The following is a 12469-nucleotide window of genomic DNA, read 5'->3' as shown; positions in this document are numbered from 1 at the left end:
AAACTTTGTTTTGATGTTAATAATGGAAATTAATGATGATTATTGTATTTTTTATGATTTTAAAGCTTTTTCCTTTAAATGAACAGTAGGCGCAGTATAGCACATTCTGAAGTTCATTCATTTGATTTTATTCGGTAGTTTAATTCATTTTTCATGCCATAAGCCATGTTTATGGAAAACATTTTGATGCCTCGCACGACATATAATCTAAACCTTCATTTTTTTTTTTTTTTTTTTTTCTCTCTGATGATTTAAAGAGACAGTTATCGAACTATTAAGAAAAAATGCTTTTCAGGAAATATTTTACTTCCCCTTCTAACACATAAATTAAAAAAAATAATAATTAACAAAAAAACTAAAGGAAAATTAATTTTACAGTTAAGAATATATCTTGAAAGAATGTGACTTCTTTTCAACAAGCAAATATTTTTAACTCGATCAGTATAATTGTAATTATCATGAAATTATCATTAAAGTATTTTTTTATCACCACTCATTCATTCCTTTCATCTAGTAAAGGGAAATCTTTGAAAAACAACCTTTGACCGTCCTTGAAAGAAATCAATATATATTCGCAGAGAAGCCCAAAAAAGTTCTCATGCGTCGTTATATACGAAAAGGGCAGTTTAATTTTTTTCCAGTTCTCTTGCTGCCGATTTATGTGCAAAGAAATCTGTCCCCTTTTATTTCAGCGAAGGGGGAAATATTGTAGGATCTGTAGGAAAGCGACCATAACTTACGGCACCGTAAAACATTTAAGGTATTTTTTCTTCCTAACGGTCATATCTGCCTTTTTGCTGTGTGAAATGCAAAATGAGGGAAAATATAAAAATTGAAAATTATTTTTCGGGTCTCCTTTACTTCCTGATTACTTAAGACATTCTTTATTTCTTTGCAGAAAAATCGCGTATAGCAATATTATAGTAATGTTGAAAATTTCTGACATTTTTAAACATTCATCTTTAGTGAATTGTATTAATCTTCTTAATTGTAAATCCTTACTTAACTGAAAATTTATTATTACTTTGATCAGTTCTAGGGAAAATAATTATGCTCCTTCACTTTTTAAAGTTTAGTAAAAGCTGGGATCCTTATTCAAGTATATAAATCTGGTTAATTCTTTTGCAGAAATTTACATTTAATGAGTTTTCAAGATAAAGCTGTATGCAAAAACACTATCGTAATCTGTCAATTTGTCTTTAAGTTTCCGCATTATTTACCTTTAAAAAGCTGCATGAGCACACCATCTTGTTTTTGAACTAACTGGTGCAAATTTCAAACACTAATCTGTCTCTTTTCTGTTGTAATCATTTTACATTATATCCATGTAATTCGGAATCATTCAGAAACGAAATAAAAACAAAGTGAATCCACTAAAAGCCCTCTTTTGCTGTTGTAAATAATGTAAGTAAGCAAAGACGACGATACGAAAGTCAGAAGTTAAATAAATTTCTCTACCTCATATGAAACATGTAAATAAGCAACGGCATTATTATGAAATAAGAAGATAAATCAAATTCACTAACTCTACTTGTTCTCTGTATTCTAATGAATTTGATTTAACATTTTCCTTTGGCACTAATGCTTTAGCTTACATGTACATGTATACGGGAACACCAAAATAAAGGAAAAATTTAATTGTCTTTTTAACTCGCATCAAGCAACAGTAAGAAGAAGTAAGGACAAGTGAACAACAGTAAGGAAAAATGATATGCAATTTTAAGCTTGCCTTAAAAGCATAAAAAAAATTGATAATATGAATTATGCTCATCCAGGAACAGTGTGACAAATGATAAAAATGTGTAAACAAAAAAGCAAAAAATAAAAAAGTAAAAATTATAAAAAATTAATTAAACACGACCAACTGGGGATAGATTATGAGTAAACTGCAATAAATAAATGAATAGAAATAACATAAAAATTATAACGAATAATTAAATAAATAAAATGTGACCAAATAAGAATAAATTATAAATAAATAAGTAATTAAATAAATGATGTGATACGAAGTAAAACGCGTTTATAAAAAGAAAGAAAAATTACAATACTACATGCTGTAGCTTAAGTTCAAAGTTCGTGCATTATTTTTGGCCGTATTATTGCTTAGAAAATTAATAATCTAAAAATTTGTCATGATAACAGTTTAGGGTCAGAAACTGAGCTATAGGAATTGCACATATGCCGCCACTAGCGAGACAAATGTATAATTTCATTGTCTATTGTTTACGTTCATTTTTCGTTTTTATATTTATTCTTAACAGTATTGTTGTCCTCCAACTTTTGAATGGTGTCAAATTATAGGGAATTTGTGTTTTATCATTCAGAGGTGGGAATTAAGTGGGTTTTAATCGTTTATTATTGAGTGATATTTGTATTTTGCTTCACCTTTCAGATGCAATTTTAGAGAGATAGATGATGAAAATATGTCATTATATATATAATTTGTTTATTAATGGATGATTGAGTAGATTATCTCCTTTGATAAAGTTAGTAGAATTTTAATTGAATGAAGTAACCTATAAGCAATTAAAAATGAATCTTGAAACAAATTTTTTTGAAAGAAACATCAAATATGAATCATGAAAAAATGGAAACATTTAAAAATGAAAAAGTAATCAATAAATCAAGTAATTATCGTCATTGATCGGAAATTGGTTGACTTTTCAAGAGGAACAAAAACAGATAAGTACCTGACGGTGATAGTCACCATCTGTCAAGCTTATTGAAAGCTTTATAATTTGCTTGTTTTTTCTCTTTCAAATGATGTCAGGAATTGAAGAGACATCTTTCTGTTCAGTCGTATCTTCTAATTAAGCGTTCTTGCCCATAATCGTTTCATTACTAAAGGAATCACTGCAATCAAAATAAGGATAATTTTTAATGCAAGATTCCAACATCACTTTTATTTAAATGAAGAAGTGTCACATTATATATGAAGTCTTGGAAGAAAAATTTATTTATGTTGTTATGAATCTTGAAGAGTAAGTTGAGCACTAATGTGTTAAATTAACCTACAAATTCTGCAAAAAACACTCATAAACAGATTTATAACTTTGGACTTTAATTAATGTTCTATATCTCATATACAATGGTTGTGTAATAATGCATATACATCAACGAGAAGAGCTTTTAATTTGATTCACTGTGGTATTTTGATAATACCAACAACACTTTCGCAAATTATAGCAATTGTTTAAAGCATATTTGACAGGAAAAAAAAAAGCTCTTGTCGATATTTAGCAATTATGTTTTACATTTAATAGCTGCGTATTAAATATTATGCTTCTCTTCACCAACGCATTTCCCGTTTTAAAATGTTAAGTGTTTAAAAAAAAAGTAGAGGTGCTGAGTGCTGAATTAGTAATTGGTTTACTAACCAATAAAGTAAGTTAAAAACGCCTCTTCTTTTTTCGGGGGGGGGGGGGGTCATTCAAAAGTCACCATGAAAACAAATAGCACCAAAAACGTATGCCTGATGAAAATGTTTCATGAAAAGTGGGTATAAATTTGAGCTGTAACACATGCTTCAGTTACAGTTTAATTAATCAATAATATCAGTTTTAATGTTGTGCTTTTATGTGATCACATTGAGTTAACAATGATCTACAAGCAAGTTTCATATTATACTGTGATTTGAACGTATATATACTTCAGCTGCTTTATTTTAATAAAAATTACACAGACTGGCTAGCATTCGATTATGAAATCATAATGTTACACATTCAGATACAATGTATAGAGAATTTTCAGCAATGTAAAAGAGAAGAATCCCCAACTTCCTCCTACAGTAAAAGAAAAAAAAAAAAAAAAAAAATATCACCATAAAATATCTCCAAGTGCCCATACTGCAGTAATATCGATTCTCTTCACTGCTGACGTCATTGGCCCTTACGCCTATTGGCCGAAGCTTTTCCTCCCGCATCTAAGAATCCTTCATCTCCATCCTCCATGGAGTTAAGAGAGAAGACACAATCTGCAATGGCCGCACGCCATTGAACGTTTTTCCCCAGAATAGGTTCTTTGGCTTAAGTTCATCTCTTGGGCTCGGAGATTATTCTCACCCCATCACTAGAGCTTTTATAAAAATAAAAAGAAAGAACATGTGAATTTATGTGTTAAGAAAAACAGTATCCCGAATGAAGAAAAAATACTTAAAAAATGAAACAAACATAGTTTAAAGAATAAAAGTTTTAAGATTTTAACTTTTCATGACCTGCTTATATGAAAGTACACAAAAAAGTTATTTTTCTTCAACATTCATACATAGTAATTCAAATATTATTATATATATTACTTATACTATAACATTATTATAGTCATTTGGGGTCAATTGTATATCATTTGGGGGTTATTTGACACTTAAGAAATGTGAGAATGTTTCTGCGCATCAAAATTTGACCTTTTTTTTAAATTTATAATTAAAATACGAAATATTTCAAAATTGTGCCCACTGACCTAATATAGCATTTAAAAAAATAAATATAGATAAAATACTAACTACAGTAGTTTATCTGTTTTTATAAAATATGGGCTAGCACCACACACACAAAAAAAGGCTAACAGAGAGGTTTACTTACGAACCGGCCAGGAAATTTGACCTAGCAATTGTTATCAAAATCACAACTGCATTCATATTTCATAATCATTAATTTTGTACGCTTTTTTATGTATGCATATGCATTGTTTGAAAAGGTAATTTTTCCCATTAATAGAAATCTTATACTGTAGTAAAATGTAAATATTAATGCAACCTCACACAAGCTGAATTCATTTAAAAAAAAATTTATTTAAAAACGTTTGAGCAATAAAATATCAAATAATGAATTCGCAGATAGATACATAGATAGATAGAAGAATATCTAAAGTAAAAATGAGTATCTCTGAGCAGAAAATTGTAAAAGTATTTCATTGTATATATATCGAGAGCTTTAAGATAACAATTTACGTACGCTAAAAGTAAATCGTTAAATATTTCTCCCTACTTCTAACAGGCCTTCGTAGTGAAACGGTAGTACACTCGGCGCGTATTCAAGGGGTTCAGGTTCGAGTCCCGGCGAGGGCATTACTCATTTTTTATGTCTCCTGCTTCAAAGTAACCTAACGACTCTACAGTGGCGTCCGAACTAAAAAGGTGGTGGGCATGATTCGTCACCACCAGGATTTGGCGATTGGGTCCCTTAATCTCCAGTTGCCCTTTAAAAGGCAACTTATATTTAGGGAGTATAAAGGTATTTTCTCCCTTCTTCTAGCACACGTTCGTGGTAATAGTAGCACACTCGCCGAGGATTCGAGAGGTCCAAGTTTGAATCCTAGCGAGGGCATTGCTCATTTTTCACGTCTCCTGTTTCAAAGTAACCTAACGACTCTACAGCCCATTACATATAGACATATTTTTTACCTTTCTTCATTATTGTACGTATGTACCGTAATAAATCAGTTTTGTTTACGTCCGGTTATTTCTAATGATTCTCTAAGTTTTTTCTTACGTTATGCATGAAAGTTTAGCAAGATATTATACTAAAATTTTTACCAAAAATTATCTAGTACTTACATGAAATTACATGTTCTATATTTGCTTTTATCTGTGTATTATGTTTAGATAATACAGTACAAATATAATCAGAATTATTAATATATTGTTAAAATTTAAGAGATAGACACAATTAAAATATGTTGCCAAAATTTGTGCGTTAGTAATTATGGCAGCATAATTAAGTAAGTGTAAATAAAACATAATAATGTGTGAACCCCCCTAAATGTTGTGAGTTTTATTTAAATAAACATAACTTTTCCCCCAACTTTTCATTTGAGCTTGTTCATAATAATTTCAGAGCTTCATGAGAGTAATGACGGATCGCATTTATTCTATGTGAGTAGTTCATTGAACTGGTATCGCCTTTTCTTAATCATATAATTGCTATCCTTCGTATACAAACTGTTTTATGACGTTATCCTTTGCATAAAAACTATTTTATGAAGTTCATATTTCACCTGATATCTTTGCGTTATTTTATTTTTTGCAAAATTTGTATGAAGATATTTTTTTTTTCATTCAAATGTCTTAATTTTTAACTCCGTGATTTCCTGAAAATCATCGCATTTTCGAATAATGCTTTAATGACATGTTTACCCAAATTTTTAGTTACTTTGAACATAAATTTGCAGTCCTTCTCTTACTTTATTTTCAAGCCATAGAACACTATTGTTTGGTGTTCTGAAATTAACTACCCAGAAGCAACTCGTCCTATCGCCCTTTTAAGCACATTAACTACATAAATTCAGGACTAAAATAATTAGAACGGCTGGAAGCAGAAAAATATGAAGCTGCCGATAACAAAAGGAAACATGCTAGGTAATTAGGGTTTGGTAACCCTGCAGAGTTGTGATTTACTGTTAATTACGCCCCAACCCATGTTATGGACTGTAAGACCTTTCTGAGCACAATGAATATCTAGCTTCTAAATTATTGAAAGCGTTGCGGCCGCTATCTGCAGTTTATCGAGCAATAACATGCGTTGTCACGCCTTTGCGCCAAAATGTGACGTCATTGCAGGAAATCGATATCGTTTCGGGTTGCCAACAAAAGAAATTCTCTACTTAGAGCCAAGGGTCATGGATGACCGTCGCCAAACTTCAGAATTTCATATGCTAACTTTTGTAGAATTATCGAAGGTATTGAACTCATACAGACTAAGCTTAACTTCTTGCAAATTATATTTAGGGCATATTAGAGCAAATTATATTTAGGGCAACAAGCATACGGTCGTTATATTGCAATTTAGTAATAAATCAGAAAGCTGGAAAATGCTGCATAGCAGAATTCCAGTATATATGTATTATGTATAATATTATAGTACCCTGCTAAAAAAAAAAAAAAAAAAAAAAAGAAATGAGACATGCTGAATCTAAATTTGGGGAGCTTTTTTTCTAGTAAATGCTTTCAAATCATTATATGTTGATAATCTACAATACAGTTACTTCCTTAAAATTTTGTTGACAGTTAGAGGTATGGAAATTTTGATTCCTTCATAAACGTTTTGCATCCACATCTTATTCAGGTGTAAATGAAATGAGTGGAGCATAATCTTATTTCATACCGTACGATTATAATGTTATATGATATTCTGTCTTTACAGTTACGATGAAATACGTTTTGAAAATACGTTACACATAAAGATGTTTCAAACTGGATAATGTTAAATGAACTTCAAAATGTGCAAAAATCTTTATTTCGAATTTAATGCATTTAAAATTAATTTAACAAAATCTTTATTAAGGAGGGTCGGCTAATTTATTAAAGAAATGCACGCGAGGGCTATCTGTCTAAAGGAATGAATACTGTCGTGAACGTCTTTCAAAAGGAAATTATTGTCTCGAAATAAATTTGCATGTGGGGAAAAGTATTGAAAGCCCGAAGAAGCCAGCACATGTGCAAAAACCTGAACCCGAGTCGAAATACCAGCGCCCAGAGATCCTACCCGCCATTCCACTGGCAGGACCTGAAATATGCATGCCTAACAATTTTTTAAATAATGCAGTCTAATGTACGTGTAATCGAAGAATTGTAACAAGGTTCCAAGATGTTTTATGCATTCGCCTACAGAGGAATCATGCTTTTAAAGATTTTTCCCCCATTTAGAATAATTTTTTGTGCACAGCTTATTCATAGCTAGAGGTAGAGAAAAATTCTTACCTATGACAAAGTATTAAAAAAATATATCCCAAAAAACTAAGAATAAAGTACTTTCAAACGAAAAATCCTGTGAACTCTTATAGTATTTTAGTGTTGGGAGCTAGCCGGGTTATAATTTCGTATTTCCCAGTGTCAGAATTTGGAAATCACAGACGGTGAACTGAAACAAAAAACTAAATATTTATTTATTGCGGTTCATTTGCCTCATGATGCGAATTTAAAGAAATTTTACAAGAGTTTTCTAAAATAAATTATTGATATGCCTACTTAACAAATCTTCATATATAGATATATATGTGTATGTGTGCAAGAGAGATAGAGTGCTTCTTAAAATTAAATTTTTCTTTTGGGGACCCAAAATCGATAAAATTATCGATTTTACCTTTTTTTTTTTTTTTTTTTTTTTTTTTTAATGTAAAAAAATACTTATTACCCTAAGAAGAAATTTTGAAACGATCTGATGATAATAAATGGCATAAAATGGCTGTTAAAAATTTTCACAGCCCTTTAAATTCCACACCCACCTTATTGTTTATTTTCCTTTAATTCTTAAATATTTCAGTTACTTATTAAAATCCTGTGTAGAAGAAGAATGCAATTACATATAGCTGCAAATATCAGCAAACTCTTTTTATATGTATTAACTGATTTATTTCAAATGCTAAGTAATGTTCGGGAAAAAAGTTTGCACTTTTGAACTGCTAGGGGTATTTATACTCAGTTCAGCAACTGTTTCGATGTGCATTATCAGTCGATTTTGTTATCTTTTTTCAAAAATTGAAATTATTCGTAATAAGATAAGAACAGAAAGAGATGGCGTAATGAAAGTGGTGAAGTTCCTGAATGTAGTATTCTGGAAAATCATGACAGAACAAACTTAAAGCTCTTTAATTAGTTTTAAATACTCTTAAATCAATTTGCAATTTATATAGAGACAAAAATGGATAAAAGAAGAGAATAAATCATGTATGCTGCTGATCGGTTTCAAATAAAATGTTTTAACGTCTGTTCAAATTTTACTTTTTGAAAAAATGGATAAAATAACAATTTAATACGATTAATTTTGATAATAAATATTTTCGAAAATATATTATAATTAATTCATGTATTAAAACTTTTTTGAACGTGTTTTACAAAACAAGAACAGGTAATGAAAAATTCTACTAGCATTTTATGATTTTCTTGCAGTATTTCTGATCAGATAAGGTTTCAAATAAAAGCCTGTAATTTACATTTTTATTAACCAGTTGAATAGTAATAGGTTTTTTAGATATATATGTAATGAAATTCAGTAATAAAAATATTTAAGAAATTTGAAAGAATTTAATGACCATTTAAAGAGTTTACATTCTTTAAATTGTGTTTTCTTAGTTTGCATTTTTTGGATAAATAGTTTTATTTCAAGTCCTTAAACCTTCATGGATATGGACTAAATTATCTAATATTTTCACTGCTTGTTTAAAATTATGTATTTAATAAAAACAATGATGGGTTTTGGAAAATATTGGAAAGAAAATTTATTGGAAGTGAAAATGTAATTGAAATCATATTTTTCTCGAAGTGTTTACATATAAATATGCTTATTAAGAACATTTTAATGATTACACTAAAAAGATTTGGGGTAGAACCTTTGAAAATTGTAGGAGAACAAAGACATTTTAATTGTTGAATTTTTCTTCAAAAAATTTTAATTAAAAAATATTACCGACAAAAAAAAGGGGGGGGCTAAAAATATATTCCAAATGGCATTTTGAGATTTTCTTATGAGTGTCATTCTGTATATGGTCTCTGCGTTGATCTATCTGCAGAAAGTGTGCAATGCTGCCTTAAAGTTCTGTTTTGAAGTAACCGTTGTTTATTATGTGAGAATTCATTCTAAAATATACGTTAAACAAAGTATACTGTGCGACCTGCGGCATCAGATTGTCTTATATCAACCCTCACGTGTACGGAAATTGTCCGCCATTGATTTAACGCTCGTAATTTGATCGTTCAAAAAACGTTTTCTTGTCTTTTTCCTGATGAATCGAGAACCAGTTTTTCTTGATTGCTTTCATAGCTGAATCAAAAAAGAAGGAAATTTTTTAGATAAGTATAGTTCTTTTTAGATATTAAAGAGTTTTGATGTCGCCAAGAAAATGTATAAATAGCCAAACCTGGAAGTTCAGAATTGATACTCACAATCTTGTACTGCACCATATCCTTGTTATCGATCAACTATATTTCCTTTTCTTATCTTTTTATTTTTGTTTTATTTGCACTTTTACTGATAAGACCTCTTTCCTTCCCTTTCACCCGCTGCCTTTTATGCCTCCATGTTTTTCTCTTTTCTCTTTCTCTTGTCTTATCTGAAAAGCAGACGGCTCTACATAGTCGTGTGCTATTGGTATTACTTTTCACGATACACTCTCATAATAACCACATTTATCTCATTTTTCTTCAAAAAAAATGTTGTCCACCAACTTTGTATAAAAGATCGCTCGTTTCGAACGAGGGTATTGCAATATTTTTTGTAGCTTAGTTAGAGTGTCAGGAAAACAAACGCACACTTTCAAGCTCTTATAATAATCTTTCATTCTTTCTAGCTGTATTAAGATAAAAGTTGGAAACATGTTGTAACAGAATATGTCATAAGATTATCAGATCGGTAGTTTTATTGAAACGTTTTTGTCGTGTATATAAAGTAAGAACGAAATCACAGGGAGTTCAAAAATTAATTTTGAATGTATCGTAAAGTCAGGTTTCTTTCTTAGAGCTTTTTAAAAGCCGCATAATTTTTCTCTTCCTTCCCCCCTTTTTAAAATTTTTTTTTCATTGAATTAATTATAGGCATGGCAGTAATAATAAAGCATCAGTTTTGCAATCTACTCTTCGTTTTAATTAAAATAAAATCTTCAATAGCAACATTTTACTTCTAAAAAATACTGCAATATGCTAAAGCGCATACCTCTAAATTAGTTAACATTTATTACTAGTATTTTTTCATCCTCTGTTACTGGCTCATTAGTTATTATACCTTTGCACTCCTATTTTTATTGCGACTTAATATACATGAATAATCTGTGTTTTAAGAATGTTTCTGTCGAAGTTGAAAATTAAGCAGTATGATCTCTTTTATCAATATTAAGCTATGATTAGTTTTACTTATATTTATTTATTTATTTACTTTATTTTATTTATTTATTTTTTATTAATAGCAAAGGAGGAAACTGGGATTTATAAGCCAGTGTGGTTAAATTTAAGACACTAAGCATTTTAAATATTATTTTTAGTATCATCGATATTATATACTTTATTGTACGCGAGAGTACTAATGATAAACACTTTTTTTTTATTACAGCAGTTTGAAGATGAAAAATTTGGAATTCAGCAAAAATCACTTCTTTCTTCCTGTGGTATGTAAGAACTAAATAGTAAATACGCGAGGCTTTTGATATTATTACTATTTAATATAAGCATGTATTACACTGTAATGCCGTCCTTATTTAGTTCTGTAGAAATATCCATACAGAAAGTTAAAAAGAAAAACATTAAAAAAAAAACTAAGCTTTTAAATGAGAAGTTCCTGAAGGTAAATATAATTGGCCTTTTTCGAGGCTACACTTTATTTTCTTGAAATATTTTTTAAAGTTAAGAATCTTATCTTTGTTTAATTTAAAAAAACCTTTTCAAATTTTGCCCAGTTTTTGAGAAAAGAGCCTTTTTCTTTAATTACTATGTTTGATTAAAATTTTCTGCATATATTATTTATGTCAGCCTCTCTCTACTACATTTAATAAAATAATAGTATGAGCACATATGAATCTCTCTGTATTCAAAACTAGATGACAAAAATGCTTTAAAAATAAGATATTTTTAAATAAGAATGGAATTATATGACTGTGCACTGCTCTAGATGTGGAAAAAAGTGTTGATTAATTTCATACTAAAAGCAAGCAATGAATCTCTTTGAGCAAAGTTTGAAGAACAGGAGAGTATAGCTAAGGAGATTAAATGTGCCGCTTTTGACTAATTTCTTACTGACGCTTTTTTTAAAAATTACAACCGTTTTTAGTGCTACTGGTTACGTTTCCCTATCTTCATTCATCCGCCGTACGTAAAATTCTGAACATTATTTTGTAGCTGAAACAATGCATGGTTAATTTGAAAAAATTCTATAAAGTGTCATCCAGTTCCAAATAATGCAAAAGTAAGTTGAATGAAATATGTACTTCATGAATGCACCAAAGTTCACATTCAGAATCCACTCAGATGATTGTGAGTTTGATTATTCTTTTCTGATAAATTATGAAAAGAAAACTGCTTTAATCTACAGAAGCTCAGGAAAAATCTGAGATTTGGCAGATGAATGCGTGAGATGAATTTAAGAACATGTCCTTGCAGTAAAATTATTAACAAGAGACATGACACTAAATTCAAAATTTCTTGGCCTATGCAGTAGCAGGATTAGAAAGAAAGAAAAGGAGTTCTAATATTTGACGTTACAGGAGATCCATTTAAGAGACCCATTTTCAAACCAACTTTAATGCTCATATGTCTAATTCAAATGTGAAAAATATGACTGCAGAATTTTAATTCAATTACTATCACACGCCATGCAAAGTCTTCCTCACTTTTGGGCACCAGATTCATCATAATCTTTAAACTGAAAGTGCTGTATTATAAATAGTGGATATAAAATAAAATAGATGGCTCCCATTTAGATTCAGATTCAAAGTCACTTCTGAATTCTTTGAAGAACAGCAAAATTAATAGTATCGTTCTGCTATAACTTGG

General features: G+C 29.8%; 1 protein-coding gene across 1 annotated transcript in view; it reads left to right on the top strand.

Annotated features, from left to right (window-relative positions):
• LOC146993388 (homeotic protein ultrabithorax-like) overlaps positions 1-12469 on the top strand; it is a 180440-nt gene that overhangs the window by 20984 nt on the left and 146987 nt on the right. Inside the window, exon 3 of the mRNA XM_035349894.2 lies at positions 11034-11088. The gene's annotated coding sequence lies outside the window, so the exon portion shown is untranslated. The remainder of the gene's footprint in view (positions 1-11033; positions 11089-12469) is intronic.

The sequence above is a fragment of the Stegodyphus dumicola genome, chromosome X1, assembly GCF_044657685.1.
Source record: "Stegodyphus dumicola isolate Sdum_Otavi_A_Nest chromosome X1, ASM4465768v1".
Taxonomy (NCBI): domain Eukaryota; kingdom Metazoa; phylum Arthropoda; class Arachnida; order Araneae; family Eresidae; genus Stegodyphus; species Stegodyphus dumicola.
The sequence above is the reverse complement of the archived record's forward strand: the minus strand, read 5'-3'. Positions and strand labels throughout refer to the sequence as shown.